The sequence below is a fragment of the Mixophyes fleayi genome, chromosome 9 (genome assembly GCF_038048845.1).
Source record: "Mixophyes fleayi isolate aMixFle1 chromosome 9, aMixFle1.hap1, whole genome shotgun sequence".
In the NCBI taxonomy this organism is placed as follows: Eukaryota; Metazoa; Chordata; class Amphibia; order Anura; family Limnodynastidae; genus Mixophyes; species Mixophyes fleayi.
Window position 1 is genome coordinate 129,464,592 of NC_134410.1, and position 20,720 is coordinate 129,485,311.

Below are 20,720 nucleotides of genomic sequence, written 5' to 3' on the forward strand. Positions count from 1 at the left end.
GGCACGTATTTTTATCACCAGGCACTTTTTACATTTGCTGCCCTGTGATACAGTTCTGCACAAGGTAATAAAGTTGTGTGAAGGTGGGAAACCACTGCACATTTGGACTTCCCATCTTGGAGATAGATCCCAGTGAGGTCCAATGGTTGGCATGACAATGCAACATCCAACATCATGCCCCCCCCCCCCCCCCCCTCCATTGTGCCTCATTGAGTAGTGGGCGGAGAAGCCATGATGACGCAATTCTCATCAAGACTCCGTCGACTTCAGAAGAAAGTGAAGCAGATCTGGGAGAGTATCCCACTAAATTGGGGGACATCACCATAGCACAAATTGTAAAACGAAAAGACTTACATGAGGGAATTCAATAGTGTTCCGTCTGAGTCTCTCGTATCTGTGAGATCTTCCAATACTAAAAAATCAGCGATGTTTTACTTACTGCAATACCCAGAAATGCGCACATCGCGAGAAGTTCCGATGGAACTTTGCGCGCATTTGATTTAACACCATAGAGATTAATTTGAACTAGTGTAAAACATTATTTGTTAGAATGTTATCGTATAAATGAACTTGCTTCTAGTTTTGGGGTACAGCAGAGGACCGCTAAGGATCACTGGGCATGGGGCTACTCGTTTCTAGAAGAGACACTGATCTAGAGTAGAGATGTCATGCAATATACAGCTCTGAGTGTTGCTGTGTACACACCGTGGGAAGCAGTTGTAGGAATTTGTTCTGCTGATGAAAAGGAAAGTGCTGAGGACTGTATTGTTTGACCTCCAGTCACCTGAGCACAGCCAGACAAGTGATAGTGAAGATCCGAAAATGGCAAATTACAATATGCCACACGATTGATGCTGACTAGCTGGTCTTAAAGGTCAGTGGTGGATAATAATAGGGGTGATTTCGTTGGTGGCCCAGAGCAGTACAGGGCCCAAATCTCCACAATTGCTGCAATTATGATCTTGACAAGACATAACTTTAACTTGCGCCAGTATACATTACAGCAATACGTTATACTACACGGTGGCAGGGGAGGGTTGGCAAATTTTAGCCTGGTGGGGGCAAGATTCAACTCAGCAGCCTATATAGAACAATTTAAATTATAAAAAATGCAGGTGGCCCAGTGACCCAGCCCAAGGTAGCAGATGCCCCTCTTTCCCCCAGCCCAGCCTGCCCCTGCATGGAGGTGGTGCAGGTGGTTAGACAGCAGAATGTAACCCTGTTTACCAGAATGACCGACACTAATATACACTGACTATCATCTGTTACAATCAATATGACTTTCCGGAGAGAAGAAGGGGATAAGAAGAGTGTAATGGAAATCTCTGGAGGACACATTTATAGAGCAATAAGAGGACGTGTGCTGGTAGAAGAGGACATCTGGTAGCTGCACATATGCTGCAAGGAATAGAAACTGCACAGCAATGCGGCAGCTCTGCTCTCATTGTCTATTGTTTTAAAACCTGTTATAAAGAAACAGGTAAAACACTCCTCTGTATGTCAAATAGCTGCTGCTAGCTTATTGATCCAAGTCAGTGATTGTCGATGCTGGATGGAGATTTACAGAAATAGGGCAGCATGCAAGGAGCAGACAGTTATAACATTCAAATAAAATAGATATATCAGGCCCTAGAAATAGATAAATGAATGTGTAGCATCAGGAATGACAGTATAGAGCGGATATTGCTGCATTCCTTCTATCTGATCGGTCACATGACACCCAGGACTGGGTCAGACATTTTAATCAACATGGCTTACGCTGTTTCCAAGGCAACCATCTGTGCGGTCAGAGTTCGGCATCCGGCTTGTCAGATTAATCCTGTCTGTTGTATTATTTAGCCGGTATCCACAGCAATTATAGTAATGAAACATAACAACAAATGTGCACAGACATAACATGATTAACAATCTTTTTTAAATGATGACTGCTATGAGTCGGAAAATGGAATACCTTTTAAATTAGAACATGAATTAGTATTATCTGTCTAAAATAATTCCCCTGTGCATTTATGTCTATGAACCAGGGAGGGGAGGATGAACAGCAGCTGTAAAGCACGTACAACCCATACTTATGTACACACCGGAGACCTTATTTTGTGTTCTCTGTACCCGATGTCTCAGGAGGTTGCATCAGTCATTGGGCGGCCCCAGTACTGAGGGCCGAGGGCAGAGTGTGACTAAATGTTTGGGAGAACCCGACCAGCCCACTGATACTGTCAGCTGCACCAGACCTCCAGGCAATTACAGATTTCCAGTCTGCTGTCTAAAGCTGGGTACACACTACAGGTTTTTCACCCAATTATTGCGTAAATAACACAATAAACGACTATTAGGTCAGATATTGCGATCATGTTTTACTTTTCTGAGGGATGACACTAAGGCAAAGTACACACAACAGAAATTTACTGCAGATGTGATTTCTGTAATGATTTTACCAACAACTGAAAGTCCTGAAGAGCAGCCGATTCATGTGTACACACCTACACGATTTACTGTCAGATCTATGATTTTCGTCTATCGTAACCATTAGCTCAAACTGTCGTGACTCCATAGACACTCTACAGATATCTGCCGTTCCTGCAGCAATATGCAAACATCATTTAAATAAAGGGCTGAACCTCAGTGCACACAACACCCACAAACAATCAGCCAGGAAGAGGAAATACCATCATCACCATGTACTCCATTGCTCAGCCTTGTGTATAGCATAACTGTACACTTGTTATGATTTTACTTTATTGAGTATAAGTATTTGTACATGTTTTGACACTTTATGGTGTATACACTTGCATACTGGAACACATAGATGACATACAGAGCATGTAACAAAGGTTTATTAATGATTCGCTATGAAAAGATAACTATTTCTATGTGCTTTACGTTTACACAACGCAGCACATGAAATACATGGGAGACAACATCATAGATTTAAATATACATGCCTACAAAGTCAGAATTGTCGGACAGATGGTTGTGAGTATGTACATGCTGCAGGATTGGCACATTGTTACATCGTTTATAGTGATTTTTAGGAAGTTGAGAAAATCAAATAAAACGATCCGATGTGCTTTGGAAAAACTTGATCATGTGAGTGTATACACTAATGCAACATCGGAAAAACCTGTAGTGTGTATCCAGCTTTAGAAACATCTCCAGAATACGCACATATCTCACACAAGACGCTGCAAAATCATTATTTCATGCACTGAACATCTACCGCACGGACAATTGCAATTCCATCCTCACTGTTCTTCCCTGAACCAGACTTTCACCTATAATCTATTTTGAATTAGTGGATAGACTCATCTTCCCGATTACCATCCCTCTACAAAGGTCACATGAAACGTAAACATATTCTTCTTCTCAAACAACCCTCTGACCTCTAAACCAACATTGCTGTGCATGTAACCCCAGTAAGCACCAATAAGTGGCACTCACCCTCATACATTACACTCCTGTGGTCCTACAGATTGCAGATTGCAAGCTTGTGAGCAGCGCCCACTTACCTCTTTGTCTCTGTTATTACACAGCCTTGTTTTACGATTGTGTCTTTTTACAAGATTTTGAGGCGTATGCTGGGGCTCTATAAATAAATATTACTAATAAGTCCTATCATGTATGGAAAGAAAGCCGCAGCACTGCCGTTTATTACACTGCACAACCATGTGTACTGGCTGCACCTTGCTTTACATTCCCAGTCCGCCCCTGTGTGCTGGTCACTGCAATACTCTCAGTATTATACATAGGAAACTAGAAAGCTCTCTATTGTATATCTGACGCTGGAATGCTCTCTGTGTTTCATATCAGTCACTAGAAAGCTCTCTGTATTGTATAGCGGTCAATAGAATGCTCTCTATAATGTATGGCAGTCACAAGAATGCTCGATGTGTTGTATAGCAGTCACTAGAATGCTCTCAGTATTGTCTACCAGTCACTAGAATGCTCTCAGTATTGTCTACCAGTCACTAGAATGTTCTCTGTATTGTTTACCAGTCACTAGAATGTTCTCAGTATTGTGTAGCAGTCACTAGAATGCTCTCTGCATTGCGTAGCAGTCACTAGAATGCTCTCTGCATTGCGTAGCAGTCACTAGAATGCTCTCTGCATTGCGTAGCAGTCACTAGAATGCTCTCTGCATTGCGTAGCAGTCACTAGAATGCTCTCTGTATTGCTTACCAGTCACTAGAATGCTCTATGTATTGTGTACCTGCCACTAGAATGCTCTCTGTATTGTGTACCAGCCACTAGAATGCTCTCTGTATTGTGTACCAGCCACTAGAATGCTCTCTGTATTGTGTACCAGCCACTAGAATGCTCTCTGTATTGTTTACCAGCCACTAGAATGCTCTCTGTATTGTTTACCAGCCACTAGGATGCTCTCTGTATTGTTTACCAGTCACTAGAATGTTCTCAGTATTGTGTTGCAGTCACTAGAATGCTCTCTGCATTGTGTAGCAGTCACTAGAATGCTCTCTGCATTGTGTAGCAGTCACTAGAATGCTCTCTGCATTGTGTAGCAGTCACTAGAATGCTCTCTGTATTGCTTACCAGTCACTAGAATGCTCTATGTATTGTGTACCTGCCACGAGAATGCTCTCTGTATTGTGTACCAGCCACTAGAATGCTCTCTGTATTGTGTACCAGCCACTAGAATGCTCTCTGTATTGTTTACCAGCCACTAGAATGCTCTCTGTATTGTTTACCAGCCACTAGAATGTTCTCTGTATTGTTTACCAGTCACTAGAATGCTCTCTGCATTGCGTAGCAGTCACTAGAATGCTCTCTGTATTGCTTACCAGTCACTAGAATGCTCTCTGTATTGCGTAGCAGTCACTAGAATGCTCTCTGTATTGTGTAGCAGTCACTAGAATGCTCTCTGTATTGTGTAGCAGTCACTAGAATGCTCTCTGTATTGTGTAGTGGGCACTATAATAGAGTATTGGGGTATTTGTTGTATTTGACTATGGCTCTTTGAAGTAACACATTTTGATTTATTTATGTAAAACCACATTACACAAACACCGCCCACAGTCCCTACCTTTAAATAAGACATGAAAAGTAGTGGTCCTTCGATAGTAAATAATCCAGAATATGAAAGTGATGTGAATGTGAGAAAGTCAGAGACGTTATGTCAATAACTAGATTAGAGAGCGGTGTTAACGCTGCAGGTCATTCCCAGCTATGTTTTATAGCCGCTGAGACAACACATAATGTTTCTTCTCCGGTCTTTACCTACAAAACATTACCTGTTATCACTTAGTGGAAAACGAGGGTTACATTTCCATCTTAATGTTCTGCCTTTCCTAAAGTCTGCCCTCCAAAAAGCAGCGAAGCAGCCTGTCTCCAACAATGGAAAGGTCAGATGCAAAATGTCATTGTAGATGTGTTAGCCATAGGCTTCCTATGGATCTCTAAAAATAGCACCGGCCTGTGAATCCCAAGAGAGAGATTTTCTTTCAGGCTGGAGTGGAAAAAAAAGAAATTTGCTGGATTGGAAACGCAGCCAGGAATAATGGATCTCAGTGGGAGGGCTCTGCAACATCTATTATTTACTTTCATTTTTCTGATATTAAATACATTAAGTCGACAGCGCTCATTCTAAAACAGAGACGTTTGCTTTTCATATGACCCAGGTCCTTTCATGCTCATTTTCATTTTTGATGTTAAAGTGTCTTTACAATGTATCAGTAGGTTACATAACCCACGTAATGGTTGGAACTGGTGATTGTGTGTTCTGTAGGACAAAGTGTTCTATCAGCACACAGTACTTTTACATGTAAGAGGAGGTCGGGGCCCCCCAGAGGTATTGCATTACCATAGAGATGTGATTATCATATCCACGTGGCCAATGATCACCCCGGATACTGCGCTTTGTGTGTTGTGTTATCTGTACACATCAGATTTATTCAGCAGTTTTATTGGGGCCAGATATACGTATGTGAAAAATATCTCTGCAATCTGCAAACTGAACACTGATTAGTAGGTTTCACAAGTATTTCTCAAATATTAATGTAAAAATGGTGTGGTGTGATGACATGTTTGGCCCTCTTTTTTCACCCATGTGAACTGTCCCTATTTTCTCTGAAATTGTCCCTGTGATGCACAGTTCGGTGTGGATAAACTCTACGCCTGCCCAACTTTTTAACAAAGACCAAAAACCAAAATGGGTTACCTCCTTCCCTGTGGGCACAAAAATCAGGACTATTCAGCAAAAGGCAGAAATAGTGGAGGTGTGATGTCTCCATTCGTAAGTGGAAGTGGGTGCAACCAAAGACATTATCCAATACTTACTGTATATACATTGAGGAGCTACTGATTAAGACACAACATTAATTTCCATTACACACATTGACTTTCTGTGAGGTTGCTGGTGTTGTACTTCCAGTGTCGGACTGAGGCATGAAGGGCCCACTGGGGAAATGCAATGTTAGGGGCACCATGAAATAGCGCTGTTGAATGGGAGCGGCCGCCCGCCAGAGGGGACCGAAGGTTTCTTTGAAAAGTTGTAACATGAGTAAATTGGATATGACTGATATTAAACATGCATTTGCCTGTATGGATATTTCTGAAGAGAGGTGTAATTGGAGTATGCCGATTTTAAAAATGACACATATTAAACTGCATCTCATCTATTTATGTGCACAAGTATGGTGGAATTCTTTTATTTAATTAGTTTGTTGTAGGAACATAAAAGTTGTAGTTCAATAGAGCGGCATCTATTTTTATCTCAGAGATAGGTCAGCGCTAGAGGATTAAATATCCCTATAGTACCAGTGGCCTTCTTTGTATTTTCTACAGATTGACCTCTGTACTCCCCCACACCCCCCATTACTTTACTATAAACTATTCGCCACGACAGGAGCTGCTGTCCTGGCTGACCAATGTTAATACATAGATACGTTATATCATTTCTTATCAACGTGATAAGAAATAATACCTAACGTGAGAAAAATACGATGGGTCATAAATAGACCCCTAAGACTCCTATGAGCTGGGAATTTCTTTGCAGAGACTTTCAGCTACGATTTTCACAGACATAACCATATGGAACGCTCACCATTGTGACACTAGTGTGTGGGGTGTGTGCAGGTGTGTTTTGAAAACAAGCACAAGGCTGACATGGTACAAAACTTGCTACTAAGAAAAGCAGAAGAAGCAGACCCAACTTGAACTTCAATTAAAAACAAAAATCACATTAAAACTTTTAATTCATCAAAATACATTAATGTAAGCGCTGTATACTATAAGGCTATTACAAGATACAGAGGAGGTTGGTGGCTTCATAGCCAAGGATTTCCAATATATGTATAACCTCCTGTAAATATTATCCCTACAAATGGTGCTGTGATGTCATCACTCGCTTTTCATTGAGAATAATATAGTCTGTGTTGTAGATTTAACCAATGATAAATAGGCCCTTTAGACTTTCCATTGATGAAGAATGCAAGTCTCTTTGGGGCTGGCTGATAATTACAGCTGAAATATCTTTGTATATGGCTGTAATGTTTTATGCCCAGAAGTCAATTGCACGTAAATGGAGATCCACTGATTCACCCACCCTCTCATCATGAACCAAAATGATGAATCAGGAAAATCTGCTGTTCATTGTAACCCTGCAGAATGTATTTTTATAGCTAGTTAAAAACTATCATTCCATATCGTTAAGCTTAATTGGAACAGTAACTGCAGTAATCTGGCCAGCCAAACAATAGTAACTTGATTTCACAAATACCTAATTTCATGGGTCTCTTCTCAACTCACTTATAGATGGAATAGACCTTATTAACAATTTCTAGTTCACCAATTAGCATTACTATTGCCCCTTCCTCATTGGAATGGACGCCCCCCCCCCCCCCCCCCATCTCCCTCCTATATTTCTCTCCATTTTCCCTGCAGTACTAACATTAAGGCTCCAAAGATCTTCGCTTCTTCTTTGCTCTTCTGCTCGTCGGTTTTCTCCCCCATCCCCAGAGTCCTCTCCACTGACACTGTCACAATGTCATTAGTTGATATCCGCAACACTTAAAGGTACAGGTAGCCGGGTGTCTCTCAACATTGTTGCTAGAATGCAGTCTGAACCCATACCTCCAACATACTTCTATACCTGCTATTCCATCATAACAAGTTAATTCTTCCACATCAATAATCCATTTCTGAATAAGTCCCACAACAATTAGTGGCATTATTTAACGTCAGCGATTTTAACATTTACATTTTACGCATTACCTAAGCTATATATGCAGCAGGATCACAGTCAGTCAGAGGATCTGCTATTTAGAGATAGAGGCTGGCTGACTATATGGCTGCTATGTGTCTTCAGTATTGCTTAGTAATAATTACAGCAGGGGTAAGCAACCTTTTTCTATCAGCTAAAATCTAGTCAAGCCCAGGTATGCCAGGTGTGTGTGTGTGTGTGTGTGTAATTATATATATATATATATATATATATATATATATATATATATATATATATATATATATATATATATATATCTTATTGTATGATGCTGATATAATATTAATAGTAATGTGAACAAATATACATTCAAATTATGCCACATAACAGTACTTTCAATTCATATCATGCCTCATAGTTATATTCCCAATTCACATTATGCCCCACATAAGTGCCCCCAATTCACATTATGCCCCACATAAGTGCCCCCAATTCACATTATGCCCCACATAAGTGCCCCCAATTCACATTATGCCCCACATAAGTGCCCCCAATTCACATTATGCCCCACATAAGTGCCCCTAATTCACATTATGCCCCACATAAGTGCCCCCAATTCACATTATGCCCCACATAAGTGCCCCCAATTCACATTATGCCCCACATAAGTGCCCCCAATTCACATTATGCCCCACATAAGTGCCCCCAATTCACATTATGCCCCACATAAGTGCCCAAATTCACTTTACACCTCACATAAATGCTCCCAATTAATGTTATACCTCACATAAGTGTCCATATTCACTTTATACCTCACATAAGTGTCCATATTCACTTTATACCTCACATAAGTGTCCATATTCACTTTATACCTCACATAAGTGTCCATATTCACTTTATACCTCACATAAGTGTCCATATTCACTTTATACCTCACATAAGTGTCCATATTCACTTTATACCTCACATAAGTGTCCATATTCACTTTATACCTCACATAAGTGTCCATATTCACTTTATACCTCACATAAGTGTCCATATTCACTTTATACCTCACATAAGTGTCCATATTCACTTTATACCTCACATAAGTGTCCATATTCACTTTATACCTCACATAAGTGTCCATATTCACTTTATACCTCACATAAGTGTCCATATTCACTTTATACCTCACATAAACGCCCAAATTCACTTTATACCTCACATCAACACCCCCAATTCACTTTATGCCCCACATAAGTGCCCCTAATTCACATTATGCCCCACATAAGTGCCCCTAATTCACATTATGCCCCACATAAGTGCCCCTAATTCACATTATGCCCCACATAAGTGCCCCTAATTCACATTATGCCCCACATAAGTGCCCCTAATTCACATTATGCCCCACATAAGTGCCCCTAATTCACATTATGCCCCACATAAGTGCCCCTAATTCACATTATGCCCCACATAAGTGCCCCTAATTCACATTATGCCCCACATAAGTGCCCCTAATTCACATTATGCCCCACATAAGTGCCCCTAATTCACATTATGCCCCACATAAGTGCCCCTAATTCACATTATGCCCCACATAAGTGCCCCTAATTCACATTATGCCCTACCTAAGTGCCCCTAATTCACATTATGCCCCACCTAAGTGCCCCTAATTCACATTATGCCCCACATAAGTGCCCCTAATTCACATTATGCCCCACATAAGTGCCCCTAATTCACATTATGCCCCACATAAGTGCCCCTAATTCACATTATGCCCCACATAAGTGCCCCCAATTCACATTATGCCCCACATAAGTGCCCCCAATTTACATTATGCCCCACATAAGTGCCCCCAATTTACATTATGCCCCACATAAGTGCCCCCAATTCACATTATGCCCCACATAAGTGCCCCCAATTTACATTATGCCCCACATAAGTGCCCCCAATTTACATTTTTACCTCACATAAGTGTCCATATTCACTTTATACCTCACATAAGTGTCCATATTCACTTTATACCTCACATAAGCACCCCCATTTCACATTATGCCCCACATCAACACCCCCAATTAATGTTATGCCTCACATAAATGCCCCAATTCACTTTATACCTCATATAAGTGCCCCTAATTCATTTTATACCTCACATAAATGCTCCCAATTAATGTTATACCTCACATAAGTGCCCAAATTAAGGTTTTGCCTCACATAAGTGTCCATATTCACTTTATACCTCACATAAGTGTCCATATTCACTTTATACCTCACATAAGTGCCCCAATTCAATTTATGCCTCACATAAATGCCCAAATTCACTTTATACCTCACATAGTGCCCAAATTAAGGTTTTGCCTCACATAAGTGTCCATATTCACTTTATACCTCACATAAGTGTCCATATTCACTTTATACCTCACATAAGTGCCCAAATTAAGGTTTTGCCTCACATAAGTGTCCATATTCACTTTATACCTCACATAAGTGTCCATATTCACTTTACACCTCACATAAGTGCCCCTAATTCACTTTATGCCTCACATAAGCACCCCCAATTCACATTATGCCCCACATAAGCGCCCCTAATTCACATTATGCCCCACATAAGTGCCCCTAATTCACATTATGCCCCACATAAGTGCCCCTAATTCACATTATGCCCCACATAAGTGCCCCTAATTCACATTATGCCCCACATAAGTGCCCCTAATTCACATTATGCCCCACATAAGTGCCCCTAATTCACATTATGCCCCACATAAGTGCCCCTAATTCACATTATGCCCCACATAAGTGCCCCCAATTTACATTTTTACCTCACATAAGTGTCCATATTCACTTTATACCTCACATAAGTGTCCATATTCACTTTATACCTCACATAAGTGTCCATATTCACTTTATACCTCACATAAGCACCCCCATTTCACATTATGCCCCACATCAACACCCCCAATTAATGTTATGCCTCACATAAATGCCCCAATTCACTTTATACCTCATATAAGTGCCCCTAATTCATTTTATACCTCACATAAACGCCCCCAATTAATGTTATACCTCACATAAGTGCCCAAATTAAGGTTTTGCCTCACATAAGTGTCCATATTCACTTTATACCTCACATAAATGCTCCCAATTAATATTATGCCTCACATAAACACCCCCAATTAATGTTATACCTCACATAAATGCCCAAATTCACTCTATACCTCACATAAATGCTCCCAATTAATATTATACCTCACATAAATGCTCCCAATTCACTTTATACCTCACATAAGTGCCCAAATTAAGGTTTTGCCTCACATAAGTGTCCATATTCACTTTATACCTCACATAAGTGTCCATATTCACTTTATACCTCACATAAGTGTCCATATTCACTTTATACCTCACATAAGTGTCCATATTCACCTTATACCTCACATAAGTGTCCATATTCACTTTATACCTCACATAAGTGTCCATATTCACTTTATACCTCACATAAGTGTCCATATTCACTTTATACCTCACATAAGTGTCCATATTCACTTTATACCTCACATAAGTGTCCATATTCACTTTATACCTCACATAAGTGCCCCAATTCAATTTATGCCTCACATAAATGCCCAAATTCACTTAATACCTCACATAAACACCCCCAATTCACTTTATACCTCACATAAGTGCCTCAAATTAATGTTATATCACTGTCAGGCAGCTTCTTTGTAACCACAGACTCAGAAATAAATGTATACGTAAATTACACTGTTCCTACCTTCCTTTAGAACATGAGAGAGAGTCTCCTTATGTGGGGTCAGGAGGACACATGTCACCCTCTCCTGCTCCAGGACTGTGCCAGCTCTGATGCAGGGAGCTCCGCAGAGTGACGACTGACTGCCTGAGCTGTCTGCAGCAATGCCTGCAGGAACCAATCAGAACTCACTGAGACTTAGGACTGTATCTTGCAGGCATTGCTGTAGTCAGCTCAGGCAGTCAGTCCTAAAAGAGGAAGCCCTCTGCCAACCAGCAGAGAGGACAGGCCAGGAAGTCACACTGCAGCCAGGTAACTACTTACATTTGGAGGCCACGCCCCTTGTTGGGGAAGAGGGCGGAGCCATCTTGCATTGGGGCCCACCAGTGGTTTCCCAGTCCACCTCTGTGTACTTCCATTGCTGACCTATTTAATAGCTAGAATCACTTTGTTATCAGCTAGACAGAGAGAATGCCCCTGACTAATTACCTGATTAATGTTATAAACCTGGCACCCAGCACACAGATAGATACTAGAAAACACCGTCTTGTCTGCAATTAACATTTCCAAATGTTACTTTCCTTATCCTAGATATTTATAAATTAGCTCTGGATCACACCATGGGCATAAAGGGCCTATATATATATAATTAAATCTCTCTCTATACCAGACAAATATGCTGTACCAGAGTGCCCTTATTAACCAGGGTCTTCCAGAGTAACAAAACAAAAATAGAATTTCAAAAATAAAATAAACATTAAAACTGCCTCCTTTCTGAACACGGCTGCTAGGCTTCGTCATGTATATTCTACACGGATGTCACGTGCACACGCTAAAATGTCTAAATCACACTTGCCTGCTCTCCTGGAGGCTCATGAATTTCAGGGGATCCTCCTGCACTCCTGGAAGAGTAGGCGTCTTGATGCGTTTACAATATGCTTCCATGGAGATGAATATACAATGTTGGACGCATGAGATAGAACAAGCAGCATTAATCAAACACAAATACGCCCTGTGTCTTTGGGTACAATCATTTTTTATTTTCACATCCATTTACGTGAACTTAATTTACATTAAAAATGCATCTTAAATGCATAATTGTAACAGAAGAGTTGACGTAGCATTCCATTATATCACTGCGCCAACACTAGACATTATAGCAGAGCTTTAAGTAAGAAATATAAGCGCTATATTTATGTATAAATGCAAGTAGAAGGCATTGATGTAACCAAGTGCCAGCTTGTGAATAAGAACTTTTTCTTTAAGTCTCTGACTGGAAGAACTTTTACCCTGGCGTTCCAGGGTATTTACTCACATAGGTGATTTCTAGGTATAACGATACCACGGTCTTGATGGAAACCAGAAGAATGAGCCAAAGGAACCTGTCCTGGGAGTAACTAGAATCTCTTGCTTGGCTTTTATTGTCAGTTTTATTGTAGTTCTACCTGAATGCAGTAACAGTCATGGGCCACAAGTGCTTGTAATATATTTGTAGCATTTTCCCCCTGGTATTGACTGCCCCCCTCCCTAGATGACTGGGCCTGATGCCTAGGAGGTTGGGACTGGAATGTAAAGGAGGGAAAGTATTTTTTTTAAACATTTATATATTGTTACACTATCTGGCAGGTGAGCCATGCAGTTTGGTACACGGAAAGCTTTGTATACCTTCCATGGAATAGAATCAGGAGTGCGGCATAATGCGCTTTGATGTGCGGTTTGGCCTTTTAGTAAATGACGCGGTTTACAAAGCGCATGAAAATCTGAGGTCTGATGAAACCACAGGTTAGTAAATACCCCCCTCGGAGCTGGATCAAGTATTGTGCTTTATCGTCGTATTATAATAAAGCACAAATCTTCCTTAATCTGCTGGATGTGCAGCCTCGATAGAAAATCTTCTCCTTGTGATTTTTTTTTTCCATTATTGCCGGGGAGGAAAACCAACATTGCACTTCATGGCTCCGTTAAACCCCAGAGATTACATCAGACAGGATGAGGAATGAGACCACAAATCTGCCATCTGCTGTAATTTACAGCTCTCTCTTTGTATTTAGACAACGTAACATGTGTTTTACAGGGGGCTCGGGATATTTTGGTACCTCCAACTGTTAATCATCATTTATTTTCTGCTAAGATAGTCATATTTACCACTGCTATGTCACGATGATAATGAAATATGCCAGTGACGGGAGAGGATATATTTTCACCCAACAGATGATATTGTCCCATGTGAGATGACATCACTTGATGTTCTATTATGTACTGCGAGATGGATACATCACAGTTGTACAGACAGTGATGTATGACCCCCGTTGGAGAACAGCTGTGCCCCATATATAGGGCTGAATCTACCGTCGGAACCTAGGGAGGCATTGGTTTAAGGGAGCGCTGTTCAGGGGGCACCAGAGAAACAGCTGCATGGCGATTTCTGGTGGTTAATCAATGTCAACTTCTAATTCATGGACGTGTTGGGCATTGCGGGTTTGAAAAAGTGGAGATGGTGCCTATAGCAACCAATCAGATTCTAGCTGTCATTTATTTAGTGCACTCTACAAAATGACAGCTAGAATCTGATTGGTTGCTATAGGCAACATCTCCACTTTTCAAACCCGCAGTTTAGTAAATATACCCTTTGGTGTTTACCTTCATATTATATTTTTGTATTTTATTATACAAAGTGGAACTTGAATTTTAAAATAAATCTCTGTAGGGGACAGGTAGTTCCTATAGATAAAAAAAAAAAATGTACATTGGTATAGCTTTATATAAAACAATAATGATCAGGTTTACTTTATAACAAACAACAGAAATGTCACCAACAGAGACAGTAGACAAGATACGAATGGCCACTAACATCTGATCGGTTGCTAGAAGTAGCAACACAATGAGATATTTGTATCAATAGAGTTCAATAGTTTTCCACCATTTAAAAGGATATATAGGTACATTGCATTATTTTAATAAAAAGAAACACAATCTATCAAATCAAGTTGATTTTATTTAATCCTCACTGTGAATTCCATCCTGTAAGAGAGCAGCATCCGACGTATCCTGAGGCTCTGGCTGTAACCTCCTGTAATTCCCCCGTTCACCTCTCCACCCAGACGCTCATCCCCAGGGCCGGCAGTGATGTGCAGCTTCTCTTGCACTTGTAGCAGAACTGACAGCTAATGCTTTCTGAATGCCACAACTCAGCCCTGTCACTGACCTCACTAGCGATGACAGCAATGACCAACTGCTAGATCTCTCCATGTACCGCTACAACAATCTAACACATGTATTATAAAGGCAGGAATGAACAACATAACCCTCTACGTGCACCACCAGTGACACTCATGGGATTTATTTTCAGGTATCTGCAGGGCCGGATTAACCATAGGGCTAACTGGGCTACAGCCCAGGGGCCTATGGCATCCAGGGGGCCCTTGAAAGTGCTCAGCAGCAGTATTGATCGGGCGGGGGCGCCCCCGGCGCGATCAGTGCTGCTGAGCACTTTCACTGCTGTCCTTCCCCGGCGTGCTGTAGTCTCCTTACTGAGGAGATCTCGTGAGTCTCACACTCACGAGATCTCCTCAGTAAAGAGCATACAGCGCGCCGGAAAAGGAGGTAAGTGCCGGGGGATGGGGGGGCGCGGGCAGCTCGGATCACGGGGGGCACGGGCAGCTCGGACCACGGGGGGGGGGGCTTCACGGGGGAATGGAGGTCCCCTTAGCCCAGGGGCCTCCATTCCCTTAATCCGGCCCTGGGTATCTGCCGTTGCAGTGAGCCCCATATGGGTGTGTCTATCACAATGTACCAGACGGGTAAACGTTAAGACCGGTGATACAAGTGGATACATTTATTCTCATGGAAACACACAAACATTCCTTCTAATGCAGCGATGGGCAACCTGGAACACTGTGCATCTGACAATAAGGCAGAAAGGAGCTGGTGGCCGCAGGTGAATGCACATTTATATCTGTACAACGTAATATAAAGCCACTTTCAATATTATTACACAACCCAAAAAAAAAGGAAGATTGAAATGTTAATTCCATCTTCAAAAATTCTCATACATTAATTTACAATGCCAACCTTACTCCCACCATTTGAGAGATACAGGCTATCGGATTTTCCACGATTTTACCAGGTTGCCACAAGAAACTGTCTCCTCCTACAGCCGAGCAACAAGCAGACCATTGCTTACTCCAATATAAGCTGGATTTTTAATGTCCCAACCAAAAAAAAAAGTCACTATCAATACTGGGTTCCCCTGGTCTATAGTAGCACTTACACAACTGTCCCAACGGATTTCACAAAAGAAAATATACTTAATGATGATTACTCTACAGGAGGACACGGCTGGTGGGTCTTTATATGGTTGTGTGAGCCCCCCAGGTCTTCCTTGGGTTAAAGACTGGCAAGCCATGCCCGGGCACCAACCCCTCCTATGAATCTCTTCATATACTCATAAATAAAACATGAGAAATCAGCTAGTTCGCAATGTCTGAGTGCCCCAGTCAAGTGCTTTGCCGACGTTTTACACCGTACACACTGAATTTATTTTCTAAATCCGTCTTGAATATATCGCACTCTGGAGCTGAGAGCAGTGTGTGATTGATGTGCATATAAAATGGAAAACATTAACAGATTAACTGCTGCTAGACTTGAAATGAACTGCAAGGCAAAAATTATAGAGACCCAATAGTATATCGTGTACTGCAGCTGTACAGCTACGAGTGGTAATCATCGTCCCATCAGGAGCAAATGCTGGAAATCAGTTAAAACTAAGCAATATGACCATACAGTATATTTATTTCCAAATTTATGATTAAGGACGATTTCAGATTAAGTAGTTTGACTACTTAAAAGTGGTTTTGTTCTATGTCAGGCATTGAAGTTAATTTAAGGTTGCCCCAAGGCCCAGTATAAATTATAGCCCTGACACACAATATAGCCCCCATGCCCAGTATATTACACCCCCTATGCAGTTAGATAATATAGCCCCATATGCAGTATATTACACCCCCTATGCAGTTATATAATATAGCCCAATGTCTCTTATGTAATAAAGCCCCATGCCCAGTATATTAAACTCCCTATGCAGTTACATAATATAGCCCCATGACAAATATATTACACCCCCTATGCAGTTATATAATATAGACCCATGCCTAGGATATTACACCCCCTATGCAGATATATAATATAGACCCATTCCCAGGATATTACTCCTCCTATGCAGATATATAATATAGCCCCCATGCCCAGCATGTTACACCCCTATGCAGTTATATAATATAGCCCTATGTCAAGTATATTACATCCCCTATGCAATATATAATATAGCCCCAATGCCCAGTATATTACACCCCATATGCAGTTATATAATATAGCCCTATGTCAAGTACTATTACACCCCCTATGCAGTTATATTTTATAGCCCCCAAGCCCAGTATATTACACCCCCCTATGCAGTTATATAATATAGTTTCCATACCCAGTATATTACACCCCTATAATATAGACCCCATGCCCAGTATATTACAACCCCATATGCAGTTATATAATATAGCCCCATGCCCAGTATATTACACCCCCTATACAGTTATATAATATATCCCCCATGCCCAGTATATTACACCCCCTATGCAGTTATATAATATAGCCCCCGTGCCCAGTATATTACACCCCCTATGCAGATATATAATACAGCCCCCATGCCCAGTATATTACACCCCCTATGCAGTTATATAATATAGCCCCCATGCCCAGTATATTACACCCCCTATGCAGTTATATAATATAGCCCCCATGCCCAGTATATTACACCCCCTATGCAGTTATATAATATAGCCCTTATGCCCAGTATATTACACCCCCTATGCAGTTATATAATATAGCCCCCATGCCCAGTATATTACACCCCCTATGCAGTTATATAATATAGCCCCCATGCCCAGTATATTACACCCCCTATGCAATTATATAATATATCCCCCATGCCCGGTATATTACACCCCCTATGCAGTTATATAATATATCCCCCATGCCCAGTATACAGCTAAGAGAACAACATTGAACAAAGTGACCAAAATCTCACAAAGAAACTTTACTTCTTATTGAAACATTTCCTTGGCTTGTTAGATGCTTTATTCACATTTTACATCTTATTTGTAGTCACGCGCAGTCCTATCACCTCCAACTTTGAAATATTGCGAGAATATATTCTCTTACCCATTGTTTCATCCTCTTATCGGACGTTTCCCTCATTCATTTGTCCTTATTTCTATCTGCCCTAAATACTGGCGGAAATCTGCTCTTCCTTTCTCATTCAATGCAACAGTCTGCTAATCCCTACACTGGCTCCTCATAGCCTCAATAATCCAATACAAATTACTAACCTTTACCTACAATGCCCTCAACACCACCACCTACTAAGATATATAAAATCTCATATTAAAAAACATTTCCTTAACCTTTATATTTGCCTCTGACCTGAGCCTTGTCTCCTCTCTGATAACCACATTTCATTCCCACTCACAAGACTTCTCCTGCGCCGATAAACAACTATGGGGTTTTCAATCACACCTGATCTCCCCCAGTCTTCAAATCTTTAAATGATCTCTGAAAACACATCTCTTTAGAGCTTGCCCTATTCTCACCTATACTACACCATCACACCTACCCTACTTCCACCTAAACTACTCACACAGGTATACCCTTACGCCTACCCTACTCTCACCTATATTGCTCACACTGGTACACCCTCACACCTATTCTACTCCCACCTGTACTATCCACATTGGTACACCCTCACACCTACCCTACTCCACCCCCACCTCTACTACTCACACTGGTACACCCTCAAACCTACCCCACTTCCTCCTATACTACTCACACTGCTACACTCTCACATCTACCCTACTCCCACCTACACTACTACACTCTCACACCTACCCTACTCTAACCTATACTACTTGCACTGGTACACCCTCACACCTACCCTACTCCCACCTACACTACTCCCACTACTACACTCTCACATCTACCCTACTCCCACCTATACTACTCACACTGGTACACTCTCACACCTACCCTACTCTCATCTATACTACTTGCACTGGTGCACCCTCACACCTACCCTACTCCCACCTATACTACTCGCACTGGTACACCCTCACACCTACCCTACTCCCACCTACACTACTCCCACTGCTACACTCTCACATCTACCCTACTCCCACCTATACTACTCACACTGGTACACTCTCACACCTACCCTACTCTCATCTATACTACTTGCACTGGTACACCCTCACACCTACCCTACTCCCACCTACACTACTCCCACTGCTACACTCTCACATCTACCCTACTCCCACCTATACTACTCACACTGGTACACTCTCACACCTACCCTACTCTCATCTATACTACTTGCACTGGTGCACCCTCACACCTACCCTACTCCCACCTATACTACTCGCACTGGTACACCCTCACACCTACCCTACTCTCATCTATACTACTTGCACTGGTAACCCTCACACCTACCCTACTCCTACCTATACTACTCGCACTGGTGAGCCCTCACACCTACCCTACTCTCATCTATACTACTTGCACTGGTAACCCTCACACCTACCCTACTCCTACCTATACTACTCGCACTGGTGAGCCCTCACACCTACCCTACTCCCTCCTATACTACATTCTCACACTTACCCTACTCCCACCTATACTACTCACACTGGTATAACCTTACACCTACTCTACTCTCACCTATACTACTCACACTGGTGCACCCTCACACCCACCCTACTCCCACCTATACTACTCACACTGGTACACCCTCACACCCACCCTACTCCCACCTATACTACTCACACTGGTACACCCTCACACCCACCCTACTCCCACCTATACTACTCACACTGGTACACCCTCACACCCACCCTACTCCCACCTATACTACTCACACTGGTACACCCTCACACCCACCCTACTCCCACCTATACTACTCACACTGGTACACCCTCACACCCACCCTACTCCCACCTATACTACTTAAACTGGTATTCATAGCGATACATCCTCACAACTGCCCCAATCTCCACTCTGAGCACGCACTTACTCCTCGTGTCTCAGAACAGCTTGCTTCCCTCACAAGCAGAGCCTTCTCTACGCTTTGTTTTTATGTGTGTATATATTTGATCTGCCTTATATGTTTCTGTTTCATGTATAGTCCCCACTGCCCGGCTCAGCGCAGTGCAGTTTCGCCTTACAGATGAACAGCAATAATAAAGAAGAATTCTCCTCCGACAGACGGAATACAATCAGAGAAGAAAGCTGGAAGAGCAGAAATGTAAGACAAATATTGGTCAGTAGTGGGCAAAATTTGACTTTCACATATTTTTGTTTTTACTAATGTCACTAGACTGGGATTATTTTATTTTACGCTTGCAGTTAGTTTAGCAACGGTTATGTTGGACATCTCGAGATAATGATTCACATTTTCTTTAGAGGCGCAAGTTCTGAGCTCTTACTGAATGTCACTGTGTTGTTGCTGCAAGAAGCTCATTTGAACAATATTCATTGAGGAAACCCGCTGTGGTCCTGGAGGTTAAAGTGTGTTATCAGGCAGCGCCTGCAATTCAAACGGAAGAGAAACATGAAAGGAAAAAAATATCAGATGATCAGAAAATCTATCCGTGCTCAGCAACAAATCTCTGAAGTCACAAGCCAGCAGGCCACGGGATCCATGGAAACAGAATGCCCGTTTTTAATGATTTAATCCCCTGTGTAGCACAGATCCAAAATAAATGTGTAGCTCAGTTT